The sequence below is a fragment of the Nerophis lumbriciformis genome, linkage group LG35, assembly GCF_033978685.3.
Source record: "Nerophis lumbriciformis linkage group LG35, RoL_Nlum_v2.1, whole genome shotgun sequence".
Lineage (NCBI taxonomy): Eukaryota > Metazoa > Chordata > Actinopteri > Syngnathiformes > Syngnathidae > Nerophis > Nerophis lumbriciformis.
Window position 1 is genome coordinate 21726675 of NC_084582.2, and position 18626 is coordinate 21745300.

The following is an 18626-nucleotide window of genomic DNA, read 5'->3' on the forward strand; positions in this document are numbered from 1 at the left end:
GTTTTGGAGCAACATATGTTGCCATCCAAGCAATGTTATCATGGACGCTCTTGCTTATTTCAGCAAGACAATGCCAAGCCACGGTTACAACAGCGTGGTTTCATAGTAAAAGAGTGCAGGTACTAGACTGGCCTGCCTGTAGTCCAGACCTGTCTCCCATTGAAAATGTGTGGCGCATTATGAAGCCTAAAATACCACAACAGAGACCCCGGACTGTTGAACAACTTAAGCTGTACATCAAGCAAGAATGGGAAATAATTCCACCTGAAAAGCTTCCAAATTTGGTCTCCTCAGTTCCCAAACTATGAGTGTTGTTGAAAGGAAAGGCCATGTAACACAGTGGTAAAAATGCCCAGTGCCAACTTTTTTGCAATGTGTTGCTGCCATTAAATTCTAAGTTAATGATTTTTTTTTTTTTTAAATAAAGTTTTGTTGGCGACCAGGCCTCTTGTTTATTTTTATTTATTTTATTTTATTTAAAGGGTTTATTTATTATTTTTTATTTATTTATTTTATTTTTATTTTTTTTATTTATTTTTTTTTATTATTTTTTTTTTATTTATTTATTTATTTATTTATTTATTTATTTTTTTTTTTTTTTTTTTTTTTTTTTTTTTTTGTTTGTGTGTGTTGTGTATGTATGTGTTTGTGTATATGTGGGCTTATGTATATGTGTGTGGGTGTATTAATGTGTATATATGTGTGGATGTGTATGTTTATATGTATATGCATACGTGTGGAAATGTGTGTATGTGTATGTATATGTATATGCATATATGTATGTGTGTATGTATGTGTATATGAATGTGTAGGTGTGTGCATGGGTGTGGATGTCCGGTGGCTCAATTGGCCTGGCTGTGGATGAGTTGGGGTAGGTGGGTTGGTGGCCTCGGTGGTAGCCGGGGGTGTGCGTTGTTGTGGTTTACGGGGTCGGTCGCTTTTTTGTTTTGGTTTCGGCGGCCGCGGGTGTTTACGCTGCGGACGGGCGGTGGTGGTGATGGTTGCTGCGGTGATACCAGCGGTTGGCATCGCTGTGTTGGGTTGGAGTGGCTGGGGGACTGTGGCTGGTGTCTGTGCACTTGTGGGGTTGTGGGGATGGCTGGCGTTGGCTTGCCGGCTGGTTTGGGGGCTGGCAGGCGGACGGGATGCATTGGCTTCTTCCCCCGTTGGGGGGCTCCTTCCCCTGGCCGGGACTCGTATGGGCACGTTGCTGTGTGGATGGCCGGGATGCGGTGTTTGCATTGGGCGTGGGGGCTGTGCGGTTTCTCTGCGTTTGGTTGCCGGTATGGGCTCTGCAGGGTTGGGTTGGGGCGGGCGGGGGCTGGCTTTGTTTGGCGGGGGGGGGGGCTCGCGTGGCGTCACGTTAAAGTGGTCTGGTGTGGGTCACGGGCTGTGGCGGGGGGTGGCGGCCTCCTGGCCGTAGTTCCTGGTTGTCGGCCGCGTGGACTGGGGGGATGTCCGGGCCCTCTACTCCTCCTACTTATAGCGCACACAGTCACACATATATAGGACTTTGGGGATTGTCCTGCGGGGAGGCATGGCGGGGGGTTGAGGATGCCTCCAATGGGGCTCCAGTCCTCCTTTCTTGTCCCCTGCTCGTCCATCCCTCAATCTTAGCTGCATATTAGACACTTAGGATTTGGGGGGCTTGTTTTGGTTGGGACCCACCATGACCTTGATGTCCCCCAATTTTAATCGCATTATTAGTTCCCACAAGCATACATATCTCACTCACGCTACAGTACACACATCAATAGGGACTGGAGGTCGGCTGTAACGGCTGACCTCCTAATTTTAACTACACAGTAGACACTCTGGGGGCCTTGTACACATGCATGGGGGGTTTGGGGTTCGGCGCACCCCTCATTGCCTCGTCGGCCGGCGGGGACTGCGGTCTGGTGGCCTGCCAGGCTTTTATTCATTTATTATTGTTATATATATATTTTTTATTTTTAATGTATTTATTATTTTTATTTTTATTATTACTCATTTTTATTTTATTTTATTTTTTAAATTTTATTTTTTTATTTTATTTTTTTATTTTTATTTTATTTCATTTTTTTTTAATCTTATTATTTATTTGTGTGTGGCGTCGCGCGGGTCTCACTTCCTGTTGGATGGGGTCCGTGCCCGTGTGGCCCGACCTTGCGCTGTGGGGTCTCTGTTGGTGACTTGGTGTGGTGGCGGCGCAGCCCCCGTGTCTGGTCTGGATGCTGTGTCCCGGTTGTTTGGGCGGTGGTGTGTTTGTGCGGGTTTGGGTTGGGGTGGGGGGCCTTTTGGTTGGGGGGGTTGTTGGTGTCTCTTGTTTGCGTGTTGGCGTTCGGGCTGACCGGCGGGCTGGCGCCGGCTGGTCTCCGTGGCCCTGGTGGCGTGTGGTTGCTGGTCGCAGTTTTTCTTTGATCGCTTTAATTTGATTGGCTGGTGCTGGCTGTCTGGGGTTATTGCGGCTGCTGTTTCTGCTGCCGTTTGTTTGTGGTGTGGGCGCCCGTGGCTGCTGGGTCTGGTGCAGGGGTGTGGCTGATGTTGTGACTGGTGGCAGCGCGCGCGCGTGATGGCTGTCGGGGCTGACGAACTGTGTATATGTATGTATATATGTGTGTGTATGTATGTATGTTTATATATGTGTATGTGTACATATGTGTATGTATATGTATATATGTGTATGTGTGGGTATGTATACGTGTATGTGTGTATGTGTATGTGTATGTGTGTATGTATGTATGTATGTATATTTCTGGGGGTACGCTCTGGGCCTGCCTGTCAGACGGGGGTCGACGCCTCAGGCTACTGCATCCGAACTGCGTGTCTGGAGCTCCTGGGTCCCGCTGTCCATCCCTTCCGGGTGCCCGTCTTGGTTGGGGCCTGTTGGGCCTAGTCCCTGCGTCTATTGTGGTAGCTTGGTGCTGCAAGGTATTCCGAGGTGCTGCGTGTCGGCCAGTTGCTGGGGTAGTGACCTTGTTTGTCAGCATGTCTGTGATCTTCTTTTAATTCTTTTTTTTTTTTTAATTAATTAATTAATTTATTTATTTATTTATTTATTTTTAAAATATATTTTATTAATATTATTTTTTAATTTTTCCCCTCCCTCAGGGGGGGGGCTCGGCGGGGCGGTTGCTGGTTGTTCCATCTCCATCGTTGGGGTCCCTGCGGGTGGGGTGGGTGGTTCCCGTGGCCCTGTGCCTGGGTGGTCCTGCGGCGGCCGGTTTGGGTGGGGTGGCCGGGGGCTGGCCTCGCCGCGCTCTCCGGGGGTGGGGGGTGGGCTCGTGGGGGCCCGGTTGCCGGTGGGGCGGGGGCGGTCTTCCCGTCCGGTTGCGGGGAGTCTCTGGGTCCTTCGGGCGGGGCGTCTCGCCTTTCTGCCCGTGTGGGGTGTGGTCTCTCGCTGGCTTGGGGTCTGGCTGTCCCCTGCTTTTCTCGTGCCCTGTCCTCCGCCGGGTGCGTCTGTCTGCGGCCTGCTGCTGGCCCTTGTGGGCGGTACGGTGGGTCGGGCTCTGGGGTTCCTGTCGCTGGCCGGCTTGGCTGCGTGGGGGCGGTGGTCCCTGGTTCCCTGGGCACCATGCCTCCTGTTTATGGGTTGGGCTCTCGGGGGTGATGGGGCCGTGCTCTGGCTCCCACGCACTCTGGGAGTCGAATGTATTGTACATGCAAATTCACGTATGCTCACATACGTACATAGGTACCTACGCTCCCACATACATACACAAATACAGTACATATTTACCTACCTAATGTTCGTACATCCACACGCACATTCAATATACAAACATACACATACACATACTGTACATATACATTCACTGTACAAACACATATACACATTCTGTACATATACATTCATTGTACAAACACATATACACATTCTGTACATATACAAGTACATATGCATACTTACACTCATGCACATAATCACGTTTCATCAAACATATATTAACGTTGTTGCCCTAGGGTAAACTGGGTGTAACACATGGCACACTGACAAAGCTTAACCTATTGTGACTATAACAATCTACAAGGTTAATGTAGGTTGCTTCTCTTTCTCCCCCTCCATTTTTCTGCATTCTTTCGTATCTCAAGTTATCATTACGTATATGTATTGTTGCATTTAAACAACTGTATTGTTGATAATAAAGGTAAATTATTGGTATTGTTCATTATCAATAGCGCTATTTCTATTGGTATTTGTATTGATCCATTTGTAGTGTAATAATGCTCATTGTCATTTCTGTATTATTTTTTATTTTTCGCTAACTGCTTATTTGCTATTACTTCTACCATCATATTTGTACATGTCATATTTGCTGATGTTGCTCTATTGTTGTTGTTGTTGTTGTTTGCTGTTGTTGTTTTTGTCTCTCTGTCTAATCCCCCTCTTGTCCCCACAATTTCCCCCTCTGTCTTCTTTTTTTTTCTCTTTCTATCCCCTCCTGCTCCGGCCCGGCTGCACTAAATGATAATATAAATACATTTAATAAAGTCAAATACAAATAAGGCAACAAGAGAAGTATCCTACACTTCTCTTTTGTAAAGTAAATCTGAACAGCCGACATGGGCATCTACATCAACTATATGATTTGCCTGAGAAGCTGGACAGGACAAAAAAAAAAAAAAAAAAAAAAAAAAAAAAAAAAAAAATAAATAAATAAATAAATAAATAAAGTTTTTCAGTTCGAACATTAAGTATCTTGTCTTTGCAGTCCATTCAATTGAATATAAGTTGAGAAGGATTTGCAAATCATTGTGTTCTGTTTTTATTTACCATTTACACAACGTGCCAACGACAAACAACATCCCAACACCTCCATTAAGGATTAATATACATAATGTAAGTATATACAGTATGTAATGTAGTAAAAGGCACATTTATAATAACGTTTATATAAATATTTACATATTTTGATCATTTTAAGCATACGCAGCGCATTCATTTCAAAAAAGCATCACAATTGCTTTTTTTTTAAACAACATTACTGATTATTACTCACTGCAGACTTTATGAAAGCCCAAACAATTATAAAACATCACTGTCTGTTGTCATTAAGATGCCGATTGCTAGGATGTTCATATTTTCCAATTTAGATGAAGAAGTCTAATAATCCTCGCGAAGAAAAGGGGGGTGGAGTCAAACGTCTTTTCATGTCATTCTCTCCATTTCCGAGTCTAATTTGGCTGTCAAAGTGTGCCAACTTGTCGAATTACATCCTCAGCCTTCCTCTATCCAGGTGAGACGCATTATTTATGATCTATAATAAATTTCCAGGCAGCAAAGGAAGTGAGGAAACAGCAGACCACTCGATGATGTAAACCTAGACACACACGGTAGTGATCACGGCGCCACTACAAATAGTTTGTCTGTGTTAGCGCTTATAATAACAATATTACTAATACTTGGTTAAAATTCAAGTCACAAAATGTAAATGGAGTATTGTTGGCGCTTTTTGAATGTTTTTTATTGGAATTTATAGACTGATTAGAGGATCTCCCATTGGCGTTGCTGTAAGCATACTTTTATTTACATTTTTTTTTCCAATTTAGAATACATTAAAAAAAAATTAAAAATCCGTCATGTCTTTCATAATGATTGTGAACGATAGGCAAAAAAAAAAAAAAAAGTGCATTTTCCCTTTAATTTTAGTTATTGTCTACTGTTGCCTTTGTTTTGATCAAACAATTGTATGTAAAAGAAAATAATAAACTAGTTTAAATACTTTGTTGCTATTTTTAAACCGTCAATAACAATCGGTATCGAAATCGGCAGCATAAACCGTCTCTAATTACGTTGAATTAGATGATTGTCATACTTCGGATTAAAAATATGTTTAATGTTAAAACCAAGGACTGGAAAGCTAAGTAAGGTAGTTAGTGGTCACATTGATACCGTTTTATAACGATCCTTAATTTTTCATGTTTAGCTCTGGAGTTTTCTCATTTTGAAATATATCCAAATATTAGGAAATAATGAGGACATGAAGAAAAGATGTTGCAAACCTACCGTAGTTTATATGAACAGAAGACAGCAGTCAGACTAGAGGTTTTTAAAGAGGGTTAGACATACAGTAGGCAGGACAAACACACACACACACACACACACACACACACACACACACACACACACACACACACACACACACACACACACACACACGCTTTCCAAATATAAACCACAATGGAAGATTAACTCAACCAAACCTAAATCCTCCTGGCTTGTCTTTATTGGAGGTAAACCAGAGATGGAACATAATCCCTTAATGTTCACATTCTGTCATCTTTTACATTCTCAATATATCTACTTTTTTGACACTTTTCAAAGTGTAAAATATAACTTAATTTTCTAACCCTTCAAATTTGTTCGCACAGTACACTTTTGAAAAAAAAATGAAAAAACGTGCATATTTTCTTTTGCTCTAGTTTTTCATGTTTAATTTGAATCTCTCCTGCCATAAAATGACAGGACTGATACAACACACGATTATGATATTATATTTCAAATCCATAGTGCACGTTCTCCTATATACAAGAGTATCACACATTCCCAGCCTTCTTGGCCATGACTTCATGCAAGGAAGGATTCTTCTGAGAGTCAGGTCAGGTGACTTTGGAGATTCTGATGTTCTTCTTAACCAGGACCTGATGGTCAGCACATTAGGATCCTGATGCATCCTTAAACCTCCCTGTTGCCACGCGACAGCCTCGGATCATTCAGTATCCGGAGAGTATCTGTAAAGAGGAGTGGACCAAAATCACTCCTGTGATGTCTGCAACCCTGCTGATTCACTACGAAAAACTACAATAACACTATTACTGTGCTACAACAACAAGAAACTACAAGTACAAAACTCAAGAAAGTACAAGTACACTAATACAAGTGCTACAATTACAATAAACTACAAGTACACTATTCACAAACAAGGATTACATCCTCAGCCTTCCTCTATCCAGGTGAGACGCATTATTTATGATCTATAATAAATTTCCAGGCAGCAAAGGAAGTGAGGAAACAGCAGACCACACCAGTTTGTGAACAAAAGCATGAGCAAATTGTCCAACAGTTTAAGAACAACATTTCTCAACGAGCCATTGCAAGGAATTTAGAGTTTTGCCATCTACGGTCTGTAATATCATCAAAAGGTTTAGAGAATCTGGAGAAATCACTGCACGTAAGCGATGATATTACGGACCTTCCATCCCTCGGGCGGTACTGCATCAAAAAGCGACATTAGTGTGTAAAGGATATCACCACATGGGCTCAGGGACACTTCGCACACTATGCAAAGCGAAAGCCATTTATCAACAACACCCAGAAACGCAGCTGGCTTCGCTAGGCACAAGCTCATCTAAGATGGACTGATGCAAAGTAGATAAGTGTTCTGTGGTCTGACGAGTCCACATTTCAAATTGTTTTTGGAAACTGTGGACGTCGTGTCCTCCGGACCAAAGAGACCAAAAAATGTGGGCACCCCTGTTCTAAAACATATCTTTCCACTTCAAAGTGTTTCTTGTGGCCTGTCATGTATTCCTAACAGGCCATAACAGGCCATTTTAATGTGTAAAAACATGAAAAAAAGAGTTTGGAAATAATTCCTTTTAAAAGTGCTCATAAATGTCCTGTTTCACCAAAGGCAAGATGTAACTAAAATGTACCAAATATTCAAATATCACATAATATACGAATAGCAGATTCTGTTAACGCCGCAGGAAAAACATGTCCTCAGGAAATGAACTTTTCAACATCGACTGATGCTATTGATTAGCCTAGCAGCCAGCAGACTGGAATAACATTCAATTCATGCTGAATGTCACCTCCCAGTGCGTGATGGTGGTCGGGGGGTGTTGGGGGGTCACAATCATGTCTTTATGCAGCGTTGGCGACTCTTTTGCAATCGCTCATCCACAATTACACATTTCCACAATAGAATGACTCAAAATAATCCAAAGTCAATTGAAAGAATGTAATAGAGAGAGGACATGTGATTTCTAATAAAGACAGAAAAATACTATTGAGTTTAAAACAAAAAAAGAAAAATGTTGTATATCCTGAAAGTATATTTCTGTTGTCAAACTTAAAATATTAAAGTACAACAAGTGTACAATTTACAATAAATATGTTTATTTCTACGACACAATGTCTTGAGGTAATCGTCTATGTCATACTTTATAGTGTGTGCGTGTGTGTGTGTGTGTGCGCGCGTTGACCTTGTCTAGGCTGCCTCATAATGTGAGTCATTACAAGACAACATGATGTAATATGACAATGTATTTGCAAAAACACCACAACAAAACACACAATAAGTCCATCCTAAAGGGGGATTTTCAAATTTTGAAGCTCATCGAGAGAATGCCAAGAGTGCGCAAAAAAGTAATCAGAGCAAAGGGTGGCTATTTTGAATAAACTAGAATATAAAACATGTTTTCAGTTGTTTCACCTTTTTTTGTTAAGTACATAACTCCACATGTGTTCATTCATAGTTGTGATGCCTTCAGTGACAATCTACAATGTAAATAGTCATGAAAATAAAGAAAGCGCATTGAAATGAGGAGGTGTGTCCAAACTTTATTTATTTGGATTCTAAATCAATTCATAATTTTAAAGAATCGATACAAATCTTTAAAAAATGTTTTTTTTAATTTTTTGGTAAATATACAGTTTACCATATCCGTGCTTACCCTCCGTGTGTAAAAGTCTTACATCAGCATCCAAGTGGATCTTTAGTAACCTATTTAAAAAAATGTTTTATATCTAAGAATCGGTTTGAATCCAGAATCCTGTTGAATCCCGAATTGATTCTGAATCGAATTGTCTCAATATGCGTGTGTTCAGGTGTTGGTAAATGTTATTTGTTTGAGAATAAAATACAGCCCTAAAAAAATCTATATTTTAATGTAAAATTTAACAGTGAGATGATAATAAAAAATGTGCTATCTAATTGTTATATTTTATTTTCTTACACTTCTGGGTATAATTTTGGTTTCGTAGTCAGGAAGTAGTCTTTGCAATTAAGTCAGTGTTTTTTGACCCAATTCTTGATCATTGCGCTGTGAGCGCCCCTCAGAGGAACGTGAAGGAATATCAGTTTCTCAGCTCAGGTCCGTTGTTTCGAGCTGGCTTCTTTTTTTTTTCTTTTTTTTTATTAATCAGTCCAACAAAATAAAACCCAATAATACCATAATAATCCAATTTCAATTCCAAAACCAAACCCGGCCCAGCAACATTCAGAAAAGCAATCAAAAGAGCAAGTGAGAGGACACACAAACATGACACAAAACAATCCAAAATTAGTCAAACAAAAATGAATAATATCAACAACAGTATCAATATTAATAAGAATTCCAACATAACAGTGATTAGAAAGCTGGCTTCTTGTCTGCTCTTGCTTGTTCCTACTCGGTGTGTAACATGTTTATCCTTTAGTTTTAGGTAATATGATTTGATAATAATGAGTCTTTATCCAAGACTTGCATCAAACAGTTCAAATACAAGTATGCAATGTCTGTGTACTCACTGCAGTGTGCTGACCAGATGTGGCCTTAAGTAGGCCAACTGACGAGCGGATCAGGGTGACGATCCTATAAAATAGCTAATCCCACACTGTCTGATCTGCTCTGTGCTGAAACTGACACACAGCATGTCAGCGTCTCCATCAACGTCGGACTCAAACTCCGAGTCATTGGATGTTGACATGATGCTCGATACTAAGAATATGCATTTAGTAGAAACCGTGGGACTGGCTGACTGACCTCAACATGAGCGGTTGTCGACATAACTGGAACTGTACATTTCTTTCACATTTATTTTGATTTTTGTCATAGGGAAAATGGCTGATGATAAAATACAAACCCCGTTTCCATATGAGTTGGGAAATTGTGTTAGATGTAAATATAAACGGAATACAATGATTTGCAAATCCTTTTCAACCCATATTCAATTGAATGCACTACAAAGACAAGATATTTGATGTTCAAACTCATAAACTTAATTTTTTTTTTGCAAATAATAATTAACTTAGAATTTCATGGCTGCAACACGTGCCAAAGTAGTTGGGAAAGGGCATGTTCACCACTGTGTTACATGGCCTTTCCTTTTAACAACACTCAGTAAACTTTTGGGAACTGAGGAGACACATTTTTTAAGCTCCTCAGGTGGAATTCTTTCCCATTCTTGCTTGATGTACAGCTTAAGTTGTTCAACAGTCCGGGGGTCTCCGTTGTGGTATTTTAGGCTTCATAATGCGCCACACATTTTCAATGGGAGACAGGTTTGGACTACAGGCAGGCCAGTCTAGTACCCGCGCTCTTTTACTATGAAGCCACGTTGATGTAACACGTGGCTTGGCATTGTCTTGCTGAAATAAGCAGGGGCGTCCATGGTAACGTTGCTTGGATGGCAACATATGTTGCTCCAAAACCTGCATGTACCTTTCAGCATTAATGGCGCCTTCACAGATGTGTAAGTTACCCATGTCTTGGCCACTAATACACCCCCATACCATCACACATGCTGGCTTTTCAACTTTGCGCCTATAACAATCCGGATGGTTCTTTTCCTCTTTGGTCCGGAGGACACGACGTCCACAGTTTCCAAAAACAATTTGAAAAGTGGACTCGTCAGACCAGGGCCGGCCCGTGGCATAGGCCGTATCGTATAGGCAAATGCTAAGGGCGCCGTCCATCAGGGGGCGCCACGCCAGTGCCACAAATGTTGGAGGAAAAAAAAAAAAGGAAAAAAAAGTTGGTATTCCATCCATCCATCCATTTCCTACCGCTTATTCCCTTTTGGGGTCGCGGGGGGCGCTGGTATTATTATTTCTAAATACAAAAAATAATCCCACGTTAATTAAAATGCAAAGTAAAGCCTATTTAATAGAAATATTATTTGCCCTCTCTTCCTGTATCATGACTCTTTTTGGACGTCACCACATCAAAAAATCAACACAAGATGTCAAAACGGCCAAAACTGTCAGGTGCCCAGGGAAGAAAAAAGAGAAAAGAAGAGGAGGAGAAACGAGAAAAGACAGAGTTAGCAGGTAGGTAACGTTAGCCTACATTAAATTATTTGTCTGTTACAGAATGTGATAGTAACCTGGCTTTTTAGCATTAAGCTAATGTTACATGATTCGGCAATTGCTAATCAATAAATAGCTAGTTCTGTTTTAACGTCGGGTTAATATTGTGGAGGGGGCTAAATTGTTATGGAAAATAATAATGTAACGTTAGGTAATTACAGTACTCACCTTACATTCAGGGACATTTGTATTAGATCTTTTAAGCAGGTGTTTTTTGTTTACATTGTTATTGCCTTCTGGTTAGCTAATGTTTGCCCTGCAGGTAATGTCACTTGTCCACCCCTTTATATATTAGGTATAGTTGTAAGTAAAAAAAAAAAGGTCAAAGACAAAGCTATTCGGTTTCTTGTGAGTATATACACTTCACTGCCGATGTGGGGGGGGCGCCACCTAAAATCTTGCCTAGGGCGCCAGATTGGTTATGGCCGGGCCTGCGTCAGACCACAGAACACTTTTCCACTTTGTATCAGTCCATCTTAGATGAGCTCAGGCCCAGCGAAGCCGATGACGTTTCTGGGTGTTGTTGATAAACGGTTTTTGCCTTGCATAGGAGAGTTTTAACTTGCACTTACAGATGTAGCAACCAACTGTAGTTACTGACAGTGGGTTTCTGAAGTGTTCCTGAGCCTATGTGGTGATATCCTTTACACACTGATGTCGCTTGTTGATGCAGTACAGCCTGAGGGATCGAAGGTCACGGGCTTAGCTGCTTACGTGCAGTAATTTCTCCAGATTCTCTGAAAACTTTGATGATATTACGGACCGTAGATGGTGAAATCCCTAAATTCTAGCTGGTTGAGAAATGTTTTTCTTAAACTGTTCAACAATTTGCTCACGCATTTGTTGACAAAGTGGTGATCCTCGCCCCATCCTTGTTTGTGAATGACTGAGCATTTCAAGGAATCTACTTTTATACCCAATCATGGCACCCACCTGTTCCTAATTTGCCTCTTCACCTGTGGGATGTTCCAAATAAGTGTTTGATGAGCATTCCTCAACTTTATCAGTATTTATTGCCACCTTTCCCAACTTCTTTGTCACGTGTTGCTGGCATCAAATTCTAAAGTTAATGATTATTTGCAAAAAAAAAAAAAGTTTATCAGTTTAAACTTCAAATATGTTGTCTTTGTAGCATATTCAACTGAGTATGGGTTGAAAATGATTTGCAAATCATTGTATTCCGTTTATATTTACATGTAACACAATTTCCCAACTCATATGGAAACGGGGTTTGTAGTTTTTTTTCCTCCAGTTAAACATATTTTGAGTTATATTTCTGTGTTTTCATTAGTCATACTTGTCATCGTTGTATGTCTGGAATGAAATAACAATAAGTATGTTTTCTGGTGGCTGATCATCTAAATAAATACATCACATTTTGCGTGAATAAGTGCATGTAGAATGTCAGTTAAGCTTCATATGAAATCTTACCAGAAACGTATTCCAAGCCCCTTCCTGCTACATCACTGATAAGAATATACCGTATTTTCCAGACTATAAGGTGCACCTAAAATCCTTTCATTTTCTCAAAACTCTACAGTGCGCCTTATAACCCGGTGCGACTAATGTACGGAATAATTTTGGTTTTATTTGGTGCATGGTGAAATAATAAATGTGACCAGTAGATGACATAAGAGATACGTGCAGACTGCAATATGATGGCAGTCACACATAAGAGATACGTGTAGACTGCAATATGACTCAAGTAAACAACACCAAAATGTTATATGTTCCATTGAAAATATATAGAACATTACACACGGCACTCAAAAATCTATCAAAGTGTTTTAGTACGACTTGATGGATTGTACTGTGCTTCAACATACGAGTACTATAATGGTGTGTGTATAAGGTAAGACATTATCTGGCGTTTTGTTTCGCAATATTATGCAAAAGCAACTTTTCTTACCTTCTGGTAACTGCTGATCTGTATTTGGGATCTGCATAAGTCCTGAAAATGAGCGTGTGTCCGCCTTTGTAGTCTGTGGCGACACCGTAGTCGATAAGCTTCTTCTTTATTCTCTATCTTCTTGTTATGTGACATTCATCCTCCGCTGTTGCCATTTGTAATATAAAGTAGTGTAAAGTTCTTACTTATATCTGTCAGTAAACTCGCTATGAAAGCGCTAAAACATACCGGTGTAGTGGGTTTACATTATTCACCCAAGGAACTTTAGTTATTAGAGAGTTTCGGTCGGACGGTTTTTCACGGGACACATTTCCGGCCTTATTGTTTTTTTCCGGATGAGGAGATGCTGCTCCGTTATTGATTGAAGTAAAGTTTGAATGTCATTAAAACAGTTAGCTCCATCTTTTGACACTTCTTCCACTCCCGTCCTTGCACGCTACACCGCTACAACAAAGATGACGGGGAAAAGACGCTGTCGAAGGTGAGCCACGTAAATAAGCGACTGTCAGAAAGCGTCTTGAAGATTATCTGTAAAACATAATCGATGCAACATTTTGACCAAAGAACCACCATTACATGTTAGACCACAAGGAAGTGTTTTACATTTAGGAAAAATATAAATCTGCTCCGGCCCGGCTGCACCAAATGATAATATAAATACATTTAATAAAGTCAAATATAAATAAGGCAACAAGATAAGTATCCGACACTTCTCTTTTGTAAAGTAAATCTGAACAGCTGATATGGACATCTACATCAACTATATGATTTGCCTGAGAATCTGGACAGGACAAAAAAAAAAAAAAAAGAAAAAAAAAAAGAGGAGTGGACCGTAGTTGCAGACATCCTGTCTGCAACCCTGCTGACCAACTAGAAGAAACCACAATACACTACTGCAGTGGTCACCAACCTTTTCCAGCCCAAGATCCCTGGTCTCAGTCATAAACCAAAGCTAGATCTACCCCTGCGTCAACTGTGTTTTATATATGCAGTATATATATAAGTGGTAGAAAATGGATGGATGTGTATATATATATATATATATATATATATATATATATATATATATATACATACATAATATGACCCCTTTAATACGCCCTGTAATCCGGTGCGCCTTTTGTATGAAAACAAACCTGACTAGACCCGCTCATCGGCAGTGCACCTTATAATCCAGTGCGCCCTATGGTCCAGTATAGCAAATTCACCTGTCAAAGCGCTTTGAGTACCTTGAAGGTAGAAAAGCGCTATACAAGTACAACCCATTTATCATTTATTTATTTATTTACATGTTCTTACTGTGGCACGCAGCGTTAGTGCTGGTCTTGTAAGGCAGACTTATAACTTCCAAAAGACCTTTGTAGTACCGTATTTTCCGCACTATAAGGCGCACCTAAAAACCACAATTTTTCTCAAAAGCTGACAGTGCGCCTTATAACCCGGTGCGCTTTATTACGATTCATTTTCATAAAGTTTCGATCTCGCAACTTCGGTAAACAGCCGCCATCTTTTTTCCCGGTAGAACAGGAAGCGCTTCTTCTTCTACGCAAGCAACCGCCAAGGAAAGCACCCGCCCCCATAGAACAGGAAGCGCTTCTTCTTCTACTGTAAGCAACCACCCGCCCCCGGAAGAAGAAGAAAAAACGCGCGGATATCACCGTACGTTTCATTTCCTGTTTACATCTGTAAAGACCACAAAATGGCTCCTACTACGCGACAAGGATCCGGTTCATAAAAAGACGCAATCTCTCCATCCGCACACGGATTACTACCGTATTTCACAGCAACTGATATTCCTGTGAACCGCACTGTGGAACGGGAGCACGTACGGTGAATATTCGCACCACAGGGAATGAGAAGTCATCCTTCACTGTGGTTCTAGCTTGCCATGCTAACTTCCACCCATGGTGATATTCAAAAGGAAGACCTTGCCAAAAGAGACCTTTCCAGCCGGCGTTATCATAAAAGCTAACTCGAAGGGATGGATGGATGAAGAAAAGATGAGCGAGTGGTTAAGGGAAGTTTACGCGAAGAGGCCGGGTGGCTTTTTTCACACAGCTCCGAAGGCGAACACACCTTCACTAAGACGGGCAGACAGCGCCGGACGACATACGCCAACATTTGCCAGTGGATCGTAAATGCCTGGGCAGATATTTCGGTCACAACTGTGGTCCGAGCTTTCCGGAAGGCAGGATTCACAGAACTACTGGACAACAACAGCGACACTGAATCCGATGACTTCGACGAGACGGAGCCGGCCATTTTTGGATCCCACGCTTGCGCAACTTTTCAATTCGGACACCGAAGACGAAGAATTCGAAGGATTTACGAATGAAGAATAACTTCAGAAGGTGAGCGCTATGTTTATTTTGTGTGTTGTGACATTAACGTTCGAGCAACATTATGTTGCTATTTATTGCTCTACACCATTTTGAATTTTACTATGTTTGTGATTGCACATTTGCGTACATTTTGGGACAGAGTTGTTAGAACGCTGGTTTTCAATATATTATTAAAGTTTGACTGAACTATCTGACTGTTTTTTTGACATTCACTTTAGCGCAGCGTTTTTTTGACATTCACTTTAGCGCAGCGTAGGCGCGGCTTATAGTCCGGGGCGGCTTATTGGTGGACAAAATTATGAAATATGTAATTCATAGAAGGTGCGGCTAATAATCCGGTGCGCCTTATAGTGCGGAAAATACGGTATATACCAAGAACAAAAAAAAAAGTAAAAAAAAAAGAAAAAGAAAATTATCTTTTACATTTTACGATTCTAGAAAATGATGAATCGATTTAGAATCCCAACAAATAAGAAATGCCATTTGTTTGTTACTGCGATGAGGTGGTGACTTGTCCAGGGTGTACACCGCCTTCCGCCCGATTGTAGCTGAGATAGGCTCCAGCGCCCCCCGCGACCCCAAAGGGAATAAGCGGTAGAAAATGGATGGATGGATGGCATTTGTTTGTTAATTGACTTTTTAAGCAACCCTCCCAAATATGGACGTCTGCAAGTCAACAAAAGATACACATTCACTGTCTTTATTGTAATTTAGTTCAATCAATCAATCAATCAATCAATGTTTATTTATATAGCCCTAAATCACAAGTGTCTCAAAGGGCTGCACAAGCCACAATGACATCCTCGGTTCAGAGCCCACATAAGGGCAAGAAAAAACTCACAACCCAGTGGGATGTCAATGTGAATGACTATGAGAAACCTTGGAGAGGACCGCAGATGTGGGTGATCCCCCCCCCCCCCCCCCCCTCTAGGGGAGACCGGATGCAATGGACGTCGAGTGGGTCTAGCATAATAGTTCTGATTCAAAATATTTAATATTTGGCATGCAAGTAATGTCTATTTTTCACAATTGTAATGTGTTCATTATTATTTATAGAGGGTCGCTTTTTGATGGCCAGAATTTGCTATAAATGATGTCATTGTGGCTTGTGCAACCCTTTGAAACACTTATGATTAAGGGCTATATAAACAAACTTTGATTGATTGATTGATAAAAACACTAACAAAGTAATTATTGAACAATTTATTTCCCGCGAACACTTTTATTTAGTACAAAACATCAAAATATATTCAAGTTTAATCAAATAGGTATGAAAATTGTTTCACATAAATAAAAAAAAGTGGTAAGGTTCTCTTTAGGGGCACCCTGTTCTTATTTGTTGATAATATTGATAAAGAGTATAAAGATGGTGACTTAACCAGCAGGAAATGAAAGTTTATTGCTCTTAAAGTATTGTAGTGGAATTTCTGACCTTTTGAACCATATTTTGTGTCTGTCAAAGTCTGAAAAGAGAACGAGGTCGAAAAGCATTAAGAACGTCTGCTCGTTTCTTTTTTTTTAATTCTGTGCCATTGAAGCAGCATATGTGGATGAGAGTTGAATATATGGTCGGTCTGACCATTCTACAACATGTTTTGATTGTTTGTTATGGCTAAAGGATTCAAGGAGGTTGCAGAATAAACAGGTCCAAAACAACGGGACCTTGACACATGAGGAAAACAGATAAATGGCCAAGTAGACCAAGTCTATGGGTGATTCGCATGATTCTCGATTCATCCAAAATCTCCGGAGGACGTTGTCTGTTTGCATGACAATTCAATCCAACCGTGTACCATTTGATTATAGGTAAATAAAACTTTTGTAATAAATTTACTTTTGTTGCTGTTTAAGATTCGGACCTTCCACCACAGTATAGTAAATGCAATGGATTATATTTAATAGTTAAAAGTAAAAAAAAAAATCAAGATGACTTATGAATTTACATGTGGAAAAACACCAACTAGTAACTGAAGTGTAAGTCAAAAAAAGGCTAAGAAGTTGGAATGAAAATTTGAGTTATTTTCATTCCTTTCGCAGGCGAATCATGCAAATATGAGTCAAATGTGGGGAAAACCTGGCGGGTCTGCAGGTTTAGGCGCGGCCTCAGAGGTTCCACGCACGCACGCACGCGCACAGACACGCGCGCGCGCTCGCACACACACACACACACACACACACACACACACACACACACACACACACACACACACACACACACACACACACACACACACACACTCAAAACGAGTCAGCTTGTCGGGAATGCATCGATTCCATGGACAATCCAGCATCTCCATGCAAAATGGAGCATTACTGTTGTAGCAGAAGAAAAGCGACTTACGAGTCAAACATGTCTCCCGTTGCTTGCTGAGCTCCGGCGCAGCCGCGGTGGGTGAGCCTGAGGGGATCCCGCCTTCCAGCACCCGCAAACGGTAAAAGCCAAGTCAGCAGCGGCGGAGGAAGCGAGACTGAAGCGGGCGAGAAAAGGCGAAGAGAGTTTTTCCTCTTCAGCACCACAGCGTAGAACAGCTCTCGGTGACGTCATCGCATAACCCTGCCAACAGGCCACGCCCACTCGTAAGCGCCTCTCGGGAAGCGAAATAGGGCTGGGCGATACAGCAAATCCTGCTCTCGATCCCATATTACTGGATTGGAATACAGATTTAGAGTTGCCAATACCGATACTGCAAGCGATATACTTTTTAAAAAATGTTTTAATTAATCAATCCAACAAAATAATACACAATAATTCCACAAAAATACAATTCCAATTCCAAAACCAAACATTCAGAATAGCAACCAACAGAGCAATAGAGGGACACACAAACATGACACAAAAACAATGCAAAAGTAGTCAAACAAAAATGAATCATATCAACAGTATCAATATTAATAAGAATTTCAACATAACAGTGATTAAAAATCCCTCATTTACATTATCCACGTTTCACCACGTTAAACCCAGATTCCGAACTAACAAAGGTCTTAACTCATTCTCTTTCTATGCCACATCAATATGGAATGCACTCCCAACAGGTGTAAAAGAAAGGGCATCTCTATCCTCCTTCAAAACCCCACTAAAAGAACACCTCCAGGCAACTACAACCATAAACTAACACCCTCCCTTCCACATAATACTTCTTCGGATTGTAAATAATCAAATGTAAACAATCAAACAATCAAATGTAGACACTTTTTCTTATACTTTCTGATCTCTCTCTCTATGTCCAATACTTGCTGTACATATCCTACCAAGTCAGTCCTACAATGTTTCAATATCCATTTCTCTGATGATGCAATTGTTGATGCTGATTGTTGATG

General features: G+C 40.8%; 1 protein-coding gene across 1 annotated transcript in view; it reads right to left on the bottom strand.

Annotated features, from left to right (window-relative positions):
* smpd3 (sphingomyelin phosphodiesterase 3) overlaps window positions 1-17810 on the bottom strand; it is a 105696-nt gene extending 87886 nt beyond the window's left edge. Inside the window, exon 1 of the mRNA XM_061928046.1 lies at window positions 17647-17810. The gene's annotated coding sequence lies outside the window, so the exon portion shown is untranslated. The remainder of the gene's footprint in view (window positions 1-17646) is intronic.
* Window positions 17811-18626: the final 816 nt, after the last annotated feature.